Below are 17,114 nucleotides of genomic sequence, written 5' to 3' on the forward strand. Positions count from 1 at the left end.
GTTTGCGGGAGTTTGGGCGGGACTAATATCATAGCTGCCACTATACACAGACTCTGGGCCTTGGGTTCCAAATGATGGTATCGGCACAAGGTATTAGTGCCTATTTCTGGGACATATTAGCTTACTTTCACATTGCAAAAAAAAAAAAAAAAAATGGATAGGCCCACAATTAATTCAAAAACACTCATTCTGGAACTAAATTAGTTACAAATGCTAATTCGAAGAAGCAGGCTAGTGAGTCGTTAAGTCATTCACTCAAACAATTTGTTCACAAAGACTGGTTCATTCAGGAAGAAACATTAGACTGATTTTATGATTAAAGCATCATTCCTTCAACTGATTTGTTCAAACATGCTCATTCCTATAAGAATGAAACAATTTAGTGAGTCATTCAATTACTCAAACAATTATTTCAGTAACTCTATAGACTTAGGAACAAAGTAGAGAGAGGCAGGTTTTACTAAGGCTTTGTTTGGAACTACTTATGTTACAGTAGCAAAACCAGTAAAAGCAGCTGACAATACTGTTTCTGAAATGCTTGTTACTCAGTATGATTAAATTATCTCCTATGTCCCTCTCCACCACCTCCCACCATTTCTACAACAGCTGATGATTTTGCCACATTCTTCTGTGTGAATGCAAACACATCCCGGAGATTGATTCCGGGACCTATTAACTTTGCCTGGTTCAGTCCCGGAACTAGCGCTGTGTGAAGAAAAGCCAGAACAAATGCCGTGTCATAGTGATGACGCACGTCATTTTACCAGGTGTTTTGAAGGAAGATGTTTGCAAAATGTTCGCAACAAATTTTTTTTCTAAAAACTGTAATGAAGCAGAGATCAGTTAGTTCCTCACTTTCCACGCTGAGGCTGAGATCGTTTGACAGCTTAAGTGAAAGTTAAAGTGTCTAGCGTTTTCGACTCATACATTACACGTCACATCCTGACGTCACATGTCTTTATGGGACCTTTACGGGTTGTGTATGAATGCACGCACATATTCCGGGTAATCACTGGCAGTATGAAAGTGCAAAATCTAGCGATCCGGGAATAATTGCTGAGTTGTAGCCATCCTACAACATGCCCTCTAGATCCAATCTTCTCACACCTTCTCCAAGCAATCTCTCTTACACTTTTACCAGCACTCTAACACATCATAAACACATCTCTCTTCACAGGCACCTTCCCCACATCATTCAACCAGGCTCGTGTAATCCCAGTGCTCAAAAACATTTCTCAGGTTACGCATGTAATCATGGTTCCCTGAGAATAGGCAACGAGACGCTGCGTCCTCTAGAGGGCGCTATGGAAACGCCCTCTAGAGGATGCAGCATGGAGTTCCCTTTCGAAAGGGAACTACATTTAACACTTCACTTACAGATAGTTACAGACCTGTCTCTCTCCTTCAATTCATAGCGAAAGAGTTATTTTCAACCAGCCATCATAGTTTATTTCACAGAACAACAAACTGGATGCTAACTGGTCAAGTTTGAGAAGTGGCCATTCATGTGAGACTGCGCTACTGTCAGTCACAGAAGCCCCACGGGTTGCAAAAGTTGATTCTAAATCATAATTTCTTAACATCAGGAAGATCATGCCCTTTCTAGTGCAGCATGCTGCACAACTTTTTGTCCAGGCCATTGTCATTTCTAGGCTGGACTACTGCAATGCTCTTCTGGCTGGACTTCCATCAAGCACAGTCAAACCTCTACAAATGATTCAGAATGCAGCGGCTGGTCTTCACCTCTCTTTATCTCCTTGCGCTGGGTTCCAGTTACGGCTTGAATTTAGTTCAAGACATTGATGCTTGGATATAGAACAGCCACAGGCTCAGCACCTGCCTACTTTCACTCACTACTATGAATCTTAAAGTGACGCAATATTCAGCCATGTATGGTGACCCATACTCAGAATTCATGCTCTGCATTTAACCCATCCAAAGTGAAAGTGAAAAAGTAATGACATTTGCCAAGTATGGTTACCCATACTCAGAATTGGTGGTCTGTATTTAGCCTATCCAAGTGGACACACACAGCAGTGAGAAGTGAACACACCCATAGCAGTAGGCAGATCCAGTGGGTGGAAGAGAGCACTGTTCATTAACTCCCTCCCACCTACAACTCCTGCCAGCACGAGACTCTAACCAGCGACTTTCTGGCAACTAGTCCGGCTCTCTAACCATTAGGCCATAGCTGCCTCCAAGTGCACACACACACGCACGCATGCACACACGCACACAGGGAGCAGTTGGGAGTTCAGTGCCTTGCTCAAGTGCACCTAAGTCATGGTATTGCCAGCCCGAGACTTGAACCCACAACCCTAGGGTTAGGATTCAAACTCTCTAACCACTAGGCCACGACTTCCCTAGTTGTGGTCACTTGAAAATCTACATCCCCTCCAGAAGTCCGAGATATGCTAGTGAGCGACACGTCGTGGTACCATCACGGAGAGGCTCAAAATCACTTTCAAGAACATTCTCGTTCACCATTCCTGGCTGGTGGAATGATCTTCCAATCCCTATCCGGAATGCTGCATCCCTGGCAATTTTCAAGCGACAGCTGAAAACTCATCTTTTTCAAAGCTACTTGAATTCATCATAAAAAACCCTTTCCCTTTATTAATTCCTTCCCTTTCTAGCTTGTACTTGTTCGAACAATGCCTAAAACTTGGTATTACAAGCACTTCATGTGTCTGTTTGCCTCTTTAAGAAGAATCACTTCATGAATCCCCCAATTGTAAGTCACTTTGGATAAAAGCATCTGCAAAATAACTAAATGTAAATGTATATGTATTAAATTATTGTTCATTTAGCTGCTGTTTACAAGGGTAATCATACATTCATGCTGTATTTTGAATTGGCTGACATTTGCTTGATATTGGTTAAATATTATATTATTTTAGGACCAGTATGCTTGTGATTCATATCACAAGAAGTGGTTCTGAAAATTATTATATTATATTATATTATATTATATTATATTATATTATATTATATTATATTATATTATATTATATTAATATAAAGCTGTTTATAAAATGCAATATATTATAATATAAATTATATATATAAAAAAAGAAATAAATGAATAATAAAATAAACCTAAAATGTCAATTATAAACATTATTGTAGCTATAGAATTACTAAATCTTCTGGAATGAAAAGCTGAACCGCAGTCCCAAAATGACATTTTAGTTATGTAGCCTGAGTGAGGTTTCCTTGTGAAAGTATGTTGAAGGTTATGCTTTCCCTAAAACATTCCATGGAGATTAATCATAACAAAGGGAAGGAATATGAGCACCAAGGCCTGCTGTAAATCACCAGATGTTCACCAGAGGAATGCTGCCTGCTCATTACTGACTGGTTCTTCATGATTTAGCTTTAGCGAGAAGCGTATAGTGTTCAGGGACTTGAGCTCAGTGAATTTCCACAGAATACTGGATATTCTCATCCCTCTCATTCTTAAGATACAGTAAAAGATAAAAAAAAAAAAAACAGATCTTGGCTCTGCGCATGCTGTGTTGCGTCAGTTCCAGGTGTCATGGATTAATCATTTGTCTGCTTCCCGTTTCTGAATATTTCTCCATTTGACTGTACATATATTTGAATGTTTTCATCATCCATGGTCTAATCAGGATTGGTAATTTCCTTTTCCTGTCTCAATTCGGTCCAAATAGAGATAAAGTATAGAGGTCACAGTTATTGTGTTACTAAGCACTAGACAGATTATTTTTATGCTCTTTGACCTCTCAAGCCATTATTAAACTGAATTGTTAAGGCATTTAAAAAAGTATATAAATAAACTATAGGCTGTGCACCTATAAATACATATAACAAGTAAAATAATAAGTACAGTAGAAAAATGACTAATTAATTTAAATGACCATTAATTTAGTACAATTACAAAAACAAGATGCACCCACAAGATGCATTCTAGCATTTAAAAATTAAACAGAATATATCTTGAAAAGTAAGTTTTAATGAATAATCATTCAATTAGCATATAATTTAATTAATTCAGTTAGTTTTTTAATTAGTTGACAACCCTATAAGTGATATTAATTTTCAAACAATTAACTAAACGTTGTGTACTATTGAAATTTGTTCTAAGTAAATAATAGATAAATAAAAAGACACATTGCATAACAATCGTTATGAGTTTTAAAGCATTTGATGATCATGAGCAGTGAATATATTTTTATTATTTCTCTCATATCTTAATGGCTTATGTTATGCAACAATCAAAGCTAAAAAGTTTTTTTTTTTTTTTTTTTTTTTTTTTGAGTAACGGGTGTGAGAAATCTTGTAACCTGTTCTGTTTACTTATTCAAAAGGTATGAAACCATGAAGGAATATAGATAACTCTCATGTGTCTTTAATCATGTGAACCAAGGATCAATTGTTTGCTCCGTGGGAATATGTCTGAGTGACGAAAGAGAGATGGCACAAATTCAGGAGCGAGTTTCGCAATTCGTTAATCGCTGTAAAAATATGAATATCTTTCATCTTATTTGTTCAGTCTAGAGCCAAGTTCAGTCAACTGTTATGTCAAGCTGTAACTCGAAACATGCATACTATAAATCTAAAGATTGAAGTCTCAACAAATATTGCACAAGACTTAATGTGGAGTTAAATACAGAGTGTACAAGTAAAATTATATAAAATGCATGCATAAATACAGTAGATAAGAGGGTTGTGTAACTTACAGATAAACATGTTCTGACCAAAACACACACAATCATATAAAAATCATAAAAAAAGCTAAAACAAAAAGATAAGAGGCCTTAAATTCCAAGGAGCATAGAACAGACCAAAACACTGGTGATATGAATATTAACAGCTGATTTGATTCAATACTGATGCCATAAAAATGTTTTAAGAAAATGTGATTCATTTGAAATAAATCAGGCATGGATCCAGTGTTTTTATCTCTCACTCTGTCAGTTCCAGCATGAAGCCCAGGAGGCTTCTGACCTCTGTAGATCGTCCCACTTACAATTCTCGAGCTCCAGGAGAGTCAGAGTCTGGATGACTACCTAGACTATGAGTCCCAACCCACCTACCCTTTTAGTGGACCCCTCCGGGGCTCCCATCTGTCCCCGCTGCGCATGGCCAAAAACCCCAGCATGTCTCTGGCCACCACAGGTTCAGTCCTGGCACACAAGCCCAGGGCTCTCTCTGGACCTGACAATGTATTACTAAACTCGACAGACTCGAAGAGCACGGCATGTTCAAATCAGGACCCTCTGTACTGGCTCTGATGGAGACAAAAATGATGAGGACTCACAGCCTTGGGAATATGTTGCAATACTCATAAACGTTGCAATTAATTATTTTATTTCCAGTGTATTAAATAGTATGATTTTTGAGATAAGAAATAGGGACTAGTTGTCACAAAGGCTAAAAAATAGGTTTAATGAATATCAGGGACTATTTTATCCAAATAGATGGACATTTTCTGTTTTTTTTTGTTATATCAATTCAGAGTTTGATGTTTGGGGTTAGAAATATGTCTTGAAATAAATTAATACTTCTATTTAGCAAAGATGCATTAAGTAGATAAAAAATAATAGAAAAGACATTTATAATGTTATAAAAGATTTCTATTGTTTTGAATTTCTATTCTATATGGGTCCTGCTTTCCACAAAAAAACATTAAGCAGCACAACATTAATAATAAAAGAGATCCTTGCTGAGCAGCAAATCAGCATATTAAAATGAGTTCTGAAGGATCAAATTACACTGAAGACTGAAGTAATGATGGGATGCTTTGCAATCAGCTTTGCATCAGAGGAATTAATTACATTTAAAAATGTACTAAAATAAAAAAAACAGTTATTTTAAATTGCAATGCATTTTTTGGTCAAACAAATACATATTTGTAGTTTTTCTGTTTGAATTTTGCTATTTAATATTATGTTTAACAAATGTAAATGTGTTGAATGATCTGAATACTATACTGATGCATGTAAAATAAAAAATAAAAAATAATAATAATTGCAGCTTTGCATTAAAAGACTAAAGGGACTAAACAGAATAACAGAAGACAAAAAAAAGTTAGGTTTCGTTTTCCTCTAAACCACTATGCTTCTCAGACACACTGGGCATGATTTACTTAACCAAAAAAGAATGTTGTCTTGCTGCCAAACAGCTTTACACAACGTGCACAAAACTGCTAGACCAAATCACTGTAATACACACTGCAAATACACTGTCAAGTGCTAAGAGTTCCAGGTTTGCATAAAGGTACTGATAATGTAAACACAACTTAGTTCTCTTAGAAAAGGTTTTAAAGTAAATTAAGCTTGCTATCATAGAGCTCAAAGGTCAAAGAGAGTATTTAGACAGCCAAGATATTTCGCAATCTGGTGCTTTCCGTTGAGCTGTGCTCCAAAAAACAAAGAGGAGAGAAAACCTTAATCTAACTAAATACAAAACATTTATCTGCAAACATGTCGGTCTGGTCTCATTTTTGCTAAGTTTTTCTTTTATCAGCCGATCGATATCTCTGTTTTGACTTACTGGATCTCTGCATCAATGGTAAGGGGATTTCTGGGCCACACAAAAAAATAATAATAATAATAATAAGTCTGCATACTGGACGAATGAGTTGATGACAACTTATCCAGTATGTCTGAAAAAGGGCATCCTTCCCAGTTCTTGATTTTGATGTGGCAATGGCATAATCCTCCTTTTCCATCTAAGGGTTTCCACATATAATTGTTATTTTACAGGCACTTATTTAAAGCTAATTAAAACCATGAAACCTAACGGATCACTTAATGAGTTTAATGGGGGCAGCTATGGCCTAATGCAGGGGTGCCCAACCCTGCTTCTGGCGATCAACTGTCCTGCAAAGTTTAGCTCTAATCCTTGAGCAAGGTACTGAATGCTTTATATATAGCTGCCCACTGCTCTGGGGGTGTGTTCACTTCTCACTGCTGTGTGTGTGCACTTGGATAGGTTAAATGCAGAGCACCAATTCCGAGTATGGGTAACCATAATTGGCAAATGTCATGTCACGACTTTCACTTAAACCTTACAAACTTTCCTGCACAAATTCAGATCATTAAGCATCATGCCACACCATGCCAAGTGCATTTCATAAAGGGGTAGATCAGTGTACAGGCAGCTGTTTCTTACTATAATTTTAAATATATGTTTTCTATTTAAATATATATTTTAGGTGTATTTTATTCCTCTGATGCAAAGCTGAATTTTCAGCATCATTACTCTATCCTTCAGTGTCACATGATCCTTCAGAAATCATTCTAATATGCTGATATGCTGCTCAAGAAACATTTCTTATTATTATCATTGTTGAAAACAATTTGCTATGTAACTTTGTTTTTAGTGGAATCTGTGATACTTTCCCTTGGATACTTGATGAATAAACACAAAAAATAAACAAATATCATATCTACTGTAGGCTATCTATTTGTCTTTATATATACATCAGGGGAGTTTCCTCCAAAGAGACAAGGGAGGCAGTGCCTCCTCGAAAGAAAAATAAATGTTGCACAAAAACGTTTCAAGGTTACGTATGTAACCATGGTTCCTCAAGGGAACGAGACGCTGCATCCCAAATGCTATGGGGAACGCATTTAGTGTGAGAGACTCTGAATATCACGTGTAATCTGTCCAATGGAAGAGCTTGACGTCACATGCGGGGTGACGTAAGGACCAGGAAGTTGTAAGAGCATGTGCCAGGCAGCTGGTGTCAGGGGTGTAAAGGGCAGGTGTGCCGGTGGTATGGCATTGAGTGACATGCGTAACCTTGAGACGTTCTTCTTAAGGAACTCGAGCTGCGTCGGAAACGCAATGGGGAAACGAGGTGCCCATGCTGCCAGACTACCAAATCCCTGCCTAGTGTTTATCTGAAGAGCACAACTTGAGGAGAGAACAGAAGTGCCTGGAGTAACTGGCACATCTAGGCCATATAATCTTGCAAATGTGGAGGGCGTGGACCACCATGCAGCGTTGCAGATTTCCAGCATGGACACACCTGCTAGGAAGGCCTTGCAGGCCGCCATACCCAATGTAGAATGAGCCTTGGCTCCCAGCAGTGGGGGAAGACGAGAGGACTCATAGGTGGCGTTGTTAGCCCCGACTCTCCAATGACTAAGAGTCTGCTTAGATGCAGGAAAGTCCCTTTTGGGGGGACCATAGCACACTAGCAATTGGTCCAATTTTCTCCACAGGGCAGCTCTGTGGACTTATGTGTCCAGCGCTCGAACTAGACACATATAATTTCAGCTTCTCTTGGTCAGGCTCCCAAGAGGGAGGAAGGCTGAAGGCCCGCAGCACTACAGGTTGTGGCATGACAGAGGGAACTTTAGGAACATAACCCGCTCGAGGGTATATGAACGCTTTGGCCATAATGGGTGCAAAGTTGAGATAAGTAGGGGCCACTGAGAGGGCATGAAGATCTCCAACTCTCCACAGAGAGGTGAAAGCCAACAGAAAGGTAGTTTTAAGGGTCAGATGTCTGTCTGATATATATTGTATTGGCTCAAATGGAGGTTTACGAAGAGCCTCTAACACCACAACAAAATACCAGGGGGGAATACGGGACTGTACTGGAGGCCTCAGCGCACCGTGGATGAAACGTTTAACTTGGGGGTTTCTTCCCAAAGACTGACCACCGAGAGGGACATGGTAGGCCGCAATGGCTGCCACGTAAACCTTCAGCCTGGAGTGGGTCAACCCTGCATAAAACCTGGCTTGCAGAAACTGGCAGTTAGCTGGGTCAAGCTGACGGTCTCTGCACCATGAGGTGAAGAGTTTCCACCTCAGGGCATACAGTTTCCTCATTGAGGGAGCTCTGGATTGGTGGATGGTCTCAACAACCTCGGTTGAGAGACCGGATCGTATATAATTGAGAATGCGGATGCCCTGCATATGCAGAGGAACCAGAGCCGCATCTACACAATTCATATGAACGTGCGGGGTGAGAGTGCAAGGCCAAAGGGAAGTACTTCATATTGGTAAGCTTCGCCCCCAAAAGCGAACCTCAGAAACTTCCTGTGTTGTGAAAGGATGGAGAAGTGGAAGTATGCATCTTTGAGATCTATTGTGACAAACCAGTCCTCGGATCTGATTTGAGCTACAACATGCGTGATTGTGAGCATTTTGAACTTCAGTGTCATAACTGATCAATTAGAACATGTAGATCTATGATTGGACGCAACCCCCAATCCTTCTTTGGAACTATGAAATACCTGCTGTAAAACCTGGACTCCCTGTCTTGAGGAGGGATCATCTCGATGGCCTCCTTCCCTAATAGGGTATTCACTTCTTATTCCATTACCAGAGCCTGGTCGGGGCTGACTAGCATTGGAGTAACCCTGTTGAATCTCGGCGATGGAGAGCCGAACTGAATGTGGTAGACTTTCTCTACTCTGCGCAAGACCCATTGAGATACATTTGGCAGTAGTTTCCACGCTGCTATTTAATGTACTAAGGGAATCAGTCTCTCGAGACTGATCTTTGGTGTTACTGAGACAGCCAAATTGGTGTTTCTGAGACAGCCGGTGGCGAGCCTGTCAGCTCCGCTATGCACACGGGCAGAAAATACTGAGAACGGCACTCGCTGGAGGCCGCTGCAGCCTGGAACTATGGCAGGGTTGGCAAACTGACCTCCTGAGGGCACTGAGGCGAGATAGGCACCGTGTAAAGCGGTGTGCCCCGCTCTACCCCTGCAGGGGCTGTCTCTGAATCCCTGTGCCCCTGGCATCAGGGCGGAGGACTTCTTAGCCTCGATCACTGCCCTAAGATCTTGTTTGGACTCTCCCGACCGAGAGTCAAAAACTCTGTTTTTGAGCCTCTCTATATGAGGAGGTGGCATGCAGCTGGGGAATCTACCACCCAGATTCCCCAAGAGAGTGACGTGGGATGATCTTATGGAATGCTGCAGCTTGTTTATGTGCCTCCTGAAACCTGTCGGCGACTGAGTTGACAGCGTCATCAGACAGGCCAGAAGGCTGAAGCGTGGCATCCATAAGGCAGAACCTGTCCTTCTCTTTCATTTCGGACAGGGTCAACCATAAATGTTTCTCTGCGGCCACCATAGCTTCCATAGACCACCCAATCGCTCGGGCAGTCTCCTTGGTAGCACTGAGGGAGAGATCAGCGGTCCGCCTTAGCTCTTATTTATCTTTGGACTTGATCTCCTCTCCCTCATCTAGCTCTTTTAGCAGGTTGGCTTGGAACGCCTGCAGACATGCACCAGCCTGACCTGCTGCTGTATACCCTTTGCCCACCAAAGCCGAGGTTGTTCTTAAAGGCTTGGAGGGCAATACCAGGGCCTTCAGAGACAATGCAGCTCCTGGGAACAGATAGCTCACGAGTGTCTGTTCCACCTGTTGCATCGCTCTATAGCCATGCTCTCCCATCCCCACCATGTTGCCATAATAATCAGAAGAGGGGATGTAGAGGCGGGGTGAGAACGGGTGTTTCCACGATCTGGCTATTTCTTTGTGCAGATCAGGAAAAAAGGGAAGGCCCTGGCTAGGAGGTTGTTAACTCGCCCGCAGAAAGCACTCATCAAGCTTGCTTTTCTGCAGTTCAAATGTTTTCCGGCGGGCCAGTCAATGTTGAGTTTGGTCACAGCCCGAGTAACCACCTCTAAAATCTCCTCATATTGTGGTGAGTGGGGTGGTGAATCCCTGCCAACAATCTCCACGTCAACCTCCTCAGAGGAAGAGAGGCGGAGTGTCGATCCCTCTCTCTGGGATTGGGCACCAGATCTGGCCGAAGTTGAAGGAGATAGGGACTCTCCCTCTGCCAGATCCACTTTTGAACCCCATGAGTGCAGCTGCCATTCTGCCTCAGCAGAAGCGGGGCCAGCACCTTGCAAAGGCTCCCTCCTCAAAGATAGCCCTTCGGGATCGAAGCAACCGCATTGGCAATCTTTCACAATGCGGACAGTCGGCCCCCTCGAGAGCCGACTCAGCATGCTGAGAGACTGTGTGTATCCCCATTCATTATATATCACGGGCAGGGAGGAACACACAGCCTGAAAGTGATCTGGATTCACCTTTAAAAAACTTGGTTTTCACCTTGCTCTTTTAAATGTTTTGGAGCTTTAACTGGGACAGACAACAGTAAATAAGACTCACAAGACAAACTGAGGACATTCACACACAGAGCTCTTGCTGAAAGACGCGAAGCTGACGCCAGATGTGCGGAATGTGCTTTTTTAGCTTCCTGGTCGCTTACGTCACCCCGCGCAACAAAGTCTTCCATTGGACAGATTACTAACGATATTCAGGGTTGCTCACGTTAAACACGTTCCCCATAGTGTTTCTGACACAGCTCGAGTTCCTGAAGAGGAACAAAAATTAACAATGCAAATATTATAAAAATATAACATTATCTTTTTTATAAATCACTCTTTTTTTCCTAAGGAAACATTAACAGCTATATCAGCAGGTAAAGCTACAGTGGGACTGTGCATTTCTCTTGCCTACCCTGAGCCCATTGAGTTTGAACAGACCCCCTATTTATGTGATAAATCCCGCCTCTTGTGTTTGTGCACATTCACGAATCTGAAGGAACAAAATAATGGCATTATTAAATAATGGACTTATTAAAAAAGTTAAGTAAACAACTCTTTGTTAAGTCAAAATAAGACAAAAATTTGTCCCCCACTATTTTTGGGGGCAAATGAATTTGTATAGTATAGAGATTTTTAATGGCCAATGTGAATAAATCTAGATTTATACGCAAAGAGACAAGATAATCTTTGCATGACCTGACGTTTTATTTGTATCCAAAATGAGGTAATGTGAACATCACTATCTATCTATCTATCTATCTATCTATCTATCTATCTATCTATCTATCTATCTATCTATCTATCTATCTATCTATCTATCTATCTTTTTTTCATATTTGTCACACTTTAATGATTCAAATCATGAAACAAAATGTAATATTACACAAAGATAATGCAAGTAAACATAAAATGCTGTTTTTAAATGATGATTTAATTTCCTTCCTGGCCATATGTGAAAAATTAATTAGCCCTTCCGTTAAATCATGAAAGAACTGTGATTAACCACATTATTTTAGAAAGCTGAGTGAAATTTCACTAGCCACACAGAGGCTTCGCTGCCAGCGATTTTGAATCAAGAAATCGCTTAAAAATAAATTGTCTGACAGTCAGGTTTGCTTAAAGATCAACACATCAAAACTCCATCTAAAGAAATTCAAGAACAGACGAGAAACAAAATAGTCAACGTATCAGTCTGGAAATGGCTATGAAACCATTTGTAAGGCTTTGGGATTCCAGCTAAGTCAGAGCCATTATCCACAAATGGAGAAAACTTGGAACAGTGGTGAACCTTCCCAGAAGTGGCCAGCCTACCAAAATTATTCCAAGGGTGCAACGACGACTCATCAAGGAGGTCATAAAAGAACCCAGACCTCACTTTCCTCAATTAAGATCAGTGCTCATGATTCAACAATAAGAAAGAGACTGAGCAAAAACAGTATCCGTGGGAGGGTTCCATTGAAAAAGCCATTGCTGACCAAAAAAACCCACAAAGGTTCGTTTCACATTTTCCAATAAATATCTGGATTATCCCCAAGACTTTTGGGCAAATATTCTGTGGACTGATGCAACAAAATTTGCAAATGAAATTTTTGGAAGGTGTGTGCACTGTGTTCTGATGTAAAACCAACACAGCATTTTATAAACAGTCAAACATTGTGGTAGTGTGATGGTCTGGGGCTGCTTTGCTGCTTCAGGACCTGGATGACTTGCCATGATTGATGGAACCATATATTCTGCACTCGATCAGAAAATCCTCAGGGAGAATGTCCGGCCATTGGTTTGTGACCTCAAGCACACTTATGCAGCAGGACAATAATCCCAAACACACCTGCAAGTCCACCTTTGAATGGCTCAAGAAAAAAACAAACTAAGGTTTTGGAGTAGCCAAGTCAAAGTCTGGACTTAAATCTGATTCCGATCGAGATGAATGTTGTGGCATGACCTTGAACTGTCCATTCAAGCTCAAAACCTCCAATGTGGCTGAATTAAAATAATTCTGCAAAGAAGAGTAGGATAAAATTCATTGCCAGGTATTGCAAATGCTTGAGTGCAGTTTTTGCTGCTAAGGGTAGTAGAACCAGTTATTAGACTGGGGGCAATTACTTTTTCACGCCGTGGCAGGCAGGTTTGGACAGCTTTTTTGCCCTTAATAAATGAAAAAATTATTTCAAAACTGCATTTTTATTTATTTGGGTTATCTTTGTGTAATATTAAAATTAGTTTGATCAGAATGAATCAACTGTGAACATGCAAAAATATAAAAATTGTATAAAAACAGTAAGAGGCAAAAGCTTTCACACCTATCTATTTACATTTTACGTCTTTACTGTCACTTTATTATTAATGCAATTTGATAAATAAAAGTAATTCTTTCACCAAAAAAATATATATATTGAACTGTGGTGTATAATTACAGAGTAAAGAAATGTAAGGGAAAATAAATACAAAGGATATACAAAATCATAAATAATAATTAAAAAGTTGTATATGGTCTAAGTGACAATTGCAGCAATGTAGGACAACATGTGCCTCCTCTCCGCTTTTCTGTCTCTTACTTCATCCCAAAAAATTTTGAAAATAGGTCAAAACAACTGACTCATCATGCTTTCTCATAGAGGTTTAAACCTCACATTATAGCCATCTCTGTTGGGCATCGGCATTAACATTCTTTACTGTTTCTCTCAAATGAGCACCCACCCCCCCGCCCCCCCCCCCCCAAAAAAAGATTGTCATTTTATTTATTCACCCTCATTTCGTTCCAAACTTGAATTACTTTCTTTCTTCCATGGATTTTTTTTTTCTGTATTTTCAATGCAACATAAACTATTTGGTTAGTAGGATAAATTACCTACTTGGTTTTGGGGTAATTATCCCTTCAATTCACAATTTAACATTATATTAACAAAGTTAACTACCATTATGTTAGCAAAGCCTGTCTAGGGTCTAAGATCTAGTGAGCCAATGATACCGAAACATTATGATCATAAAGACATAATAAAGACACTGATTCAGGACTAAATGTGTCCCTATAGGCTATGTGCATTTTGCCATTAATGAAACAGGGAGAAATGACACAAAATCCCATGAAAATTGGGCAATGGTCAGACTCCAGACTTCTGTCAGACTTAATGATATTGAGATCTGCCTCAACATGTCAGACAGTAGCAGCGGTTGCATGTTCTGACATTGATATGCATCATTGGGCTGCTGAATGTTATCCGCTTGGATGTTGAGTCACTGGTTCTGGTAAATGAGATGCACATAACAGAAGTGATACAGGGAGAATAAACTTTCTTATCTCTAAGAAACACAATGAATCAAATGTTTGGACTGTTTTTTTTTTTTTTGCAATATCTAAAAATCCTTTGATTTAAAAGGGTTGTGTGCAAATACTTAGATTAGATTTTCTATATATTTTGAGTTTAACTAAATGCATAATGCATGTGATATATATAAAAATGTTTTAAGGGGAACTCTTTTTTTTTTTTTACTTGAACAAGACAAATTAAGAAACAAAAATTCAGCATAAATAGCCATATGACACATTTTCACACAGAGCTATTGTGTAAATATATAATAAATCATTTCAAATTCAAATCTCAAATCTCACTTTTTAAATACATATGTGCAGTCAGCAATTTATTTATTTTATTACTAGCCTGCATTTGTTTGGAATTATTTAGTTCACTTAGTTCTCTCACTTTCCCTACTTTTCCCTTTACTTATACCCCTCCCTCTACTTGACAGGGAGATATTTGGAAATTCCAAACAGCATGATTGCTGGGAAATGTCCCTTTCCTGCCCTATATAAAGACAGACGAGAGGCTTTGCTCCTCACTCTTTCTCTACAGCTCCACTAGGACTTACTACTTTCTTAAAAGCTCAGCAAACCACTGCAGCTGATCTTTTTGTGTTTTGTACATATTTATTACAATAGCAAATTAGTAATGGCATTTTTACCCAGAGCCATTCTTCTGCTGCTGTCTGCAGTAGTTTGTATTCAACTGAGTGGAGGTAAGACATTGGTGACACTTTAATATTGCTTATTTATAGTCAGATATTGCAGGAATTTGGTCCTTTTATGTTTTTTAAATTATTATTATTATTATAATTTTTTTCATGATGGAGAGAGATTTTTATGCAGAATTAATATCTTCTGTCAGAATCATGCATTTTAAATAAATCTTTCTATGCTTTCTAGGTGAAGCAATTGACAGGTGCTGGTGTTTGAACAGTTTGAACAGATATGTCCCAAAAGAAGAAATTGAAGAGTTCTCTATTTTCCCCCGAAGATCAAAGTGTGAAAAGGTTGAAATCATGTGAGTTTATGAGTTTTTATTATGAGTTTTTAACATGTTAAATCTGTATAAATCTGTATGTAAACTTTGTTTGCATGAAATCCTATGAGCTAGACTGAATCTTATTCATTTGATGCATTTTTAATGTCTGCAGACTGACACTAAAACCCGTGAATAACTCAACTGAAGGCATCCAGCGCTGCTTGAGTCCAGAAACAAAACAAGGAATTAACCTGCAGACTTGCTGGAAAAAGTAAGGACATTTTGTTATGTCTCTTGCATTTCTTAATCAGTAATAATGAACTCATACTAAACAATATTAGCCACAAATCTTATATTTTATGGTATATAAAAAAATAACTACTATTTTTACTAAGGATAAGAATCAATTTGTTAATTTTCTTAATGCACTTGTATCCACAAGGTAAATATTAGGCATTAGATTAATGTGTGCACTTTTTTTATTGTTTGATTTGCAACAGCAAGAACATCAACAACACTCCCACTTTAAAGATATCCAGCTGCTTCCAGATATAAAGCCATAAATGAAAGTTGCAGAAGAGCACGAGAGGACAGAAGGGGGGATCTGGAAACTCTAGAAACCCTGTGAGTGGAATGGCATGCTGCCATATGCTCATTCACTGGCCAATCAGAATCCTAGGTTTTGATTTTTGCCTAAAACAGCTGATGGGAAATCACAGAAGACCTGAAAACATTGCCAGTAACCGCCGGACGCAGATGTTGTCGACAAAAGCATTTGGATTAGATTTCACTTGCTGTATAGCTGAAGCACTGAAAGTATTATTACTCCAAACTTATTTCAAATACTATATTTAAATGGTTTTATAACTTAAATTATTTTATAATGTCAAAAGTTAAAATGTGTTTTACTATTTTTGTCTGACCAGGCCCTTTTATGTAATATATAATGTTTCTTTGACATGAAATGTTATAACACATGAAACATTTTCACAATGGACATTTCATTGTACAGTTTTGTAATAAAAGCCAATTTAAAGTTTTGCACATTTATTTTCCAAATCCTTTATATTTTCCTCTTGATATGGGAATATTTGTATGATTAATTGTATAGGAAACATGTAGCAGTATTGCATAGATAATAGATGTGAAGGAAGATCAGAGTTTTTTTTCCTTCTTTAGTATCTTTACACTATTTGCAGACTTTTTATTTGTAGATTTTACATAAGCACCATCTACTGGTCATGTCTATAAATGTACACTAAAAAGGTCTATTTAGCAGATGCATTCATCCAAGTGTCTTTAAGGGTCTGTGGTTCAAACTTTTTTTGATTCCAGCCCAGACCTTTATCCCTATGTCAATGAACTGAATTTAAAATATGTTCATTTACAGTAGATACCGAGGAAAAATTCAAGGAAAGCCAATGACCACACAATTTCACATCATCACACAACTTACAGCTCATTATATTTACATGCTGTTAGAAAAATGAATTTAATTGCCCACTTCTTTTAAATCATGAATGAACTGGGATTAACCACATTATTTTAGAAAGTTGAGTGAAATTTCACTAGACACACCCAGGCCTGATTACTGCTAGACCTGTAGAATCATGAAATCATTTAAACAGAACCTGTCTGACAAAGTTAAACATGCTTAAAGAGCAACACATCATGAAAAAATATAAAGAAACTCAAGAGAAGACGAGAAACAAAATAGTTGACACGTATAAGTTTGGAAAGGGTTATAAATCCCCATACATGCAAACCAAAAGCCATGG

At 38.9% G+C, this 17,114-nt stretch overlaps 1 long non-coding RNA gene across 1 annotated transcript; it reads left to right on the plus strand.

Moving 5' to 3' along the window:
* The first annotated feature begins 15,246 nt into the window (after window positions 1-15,246).
* LOC113044049 (uncharacterized) lies at window positions 15,247-16,070 on the plus strand. The gene is made up of 3 exons (XR_003275847.1): window positions 15,247-15,375; window positions 15,509-15,607; window positions 15,837-16,070. It is a non-coding gene; the product is annotated as an uncharacterized LOC113044049 (long non-coding RNA).
* Window positions 16,071-17,114: the final 1,044 nt, after the last annotated feature.

This window comes from Carassius auratus, chromosome 26, assembly GCF_003368295.1.
Source record: "Carassius auratus strain Wakin chromosome 26, ASM336829v1, whole genome shotgun sequence".
Lineage (NCBI taxonomy): Eukaryota > Metazoa > Chordata > Actinopteri > Cypriniformes > Cyprinidae > Carassius > Carassius auratus.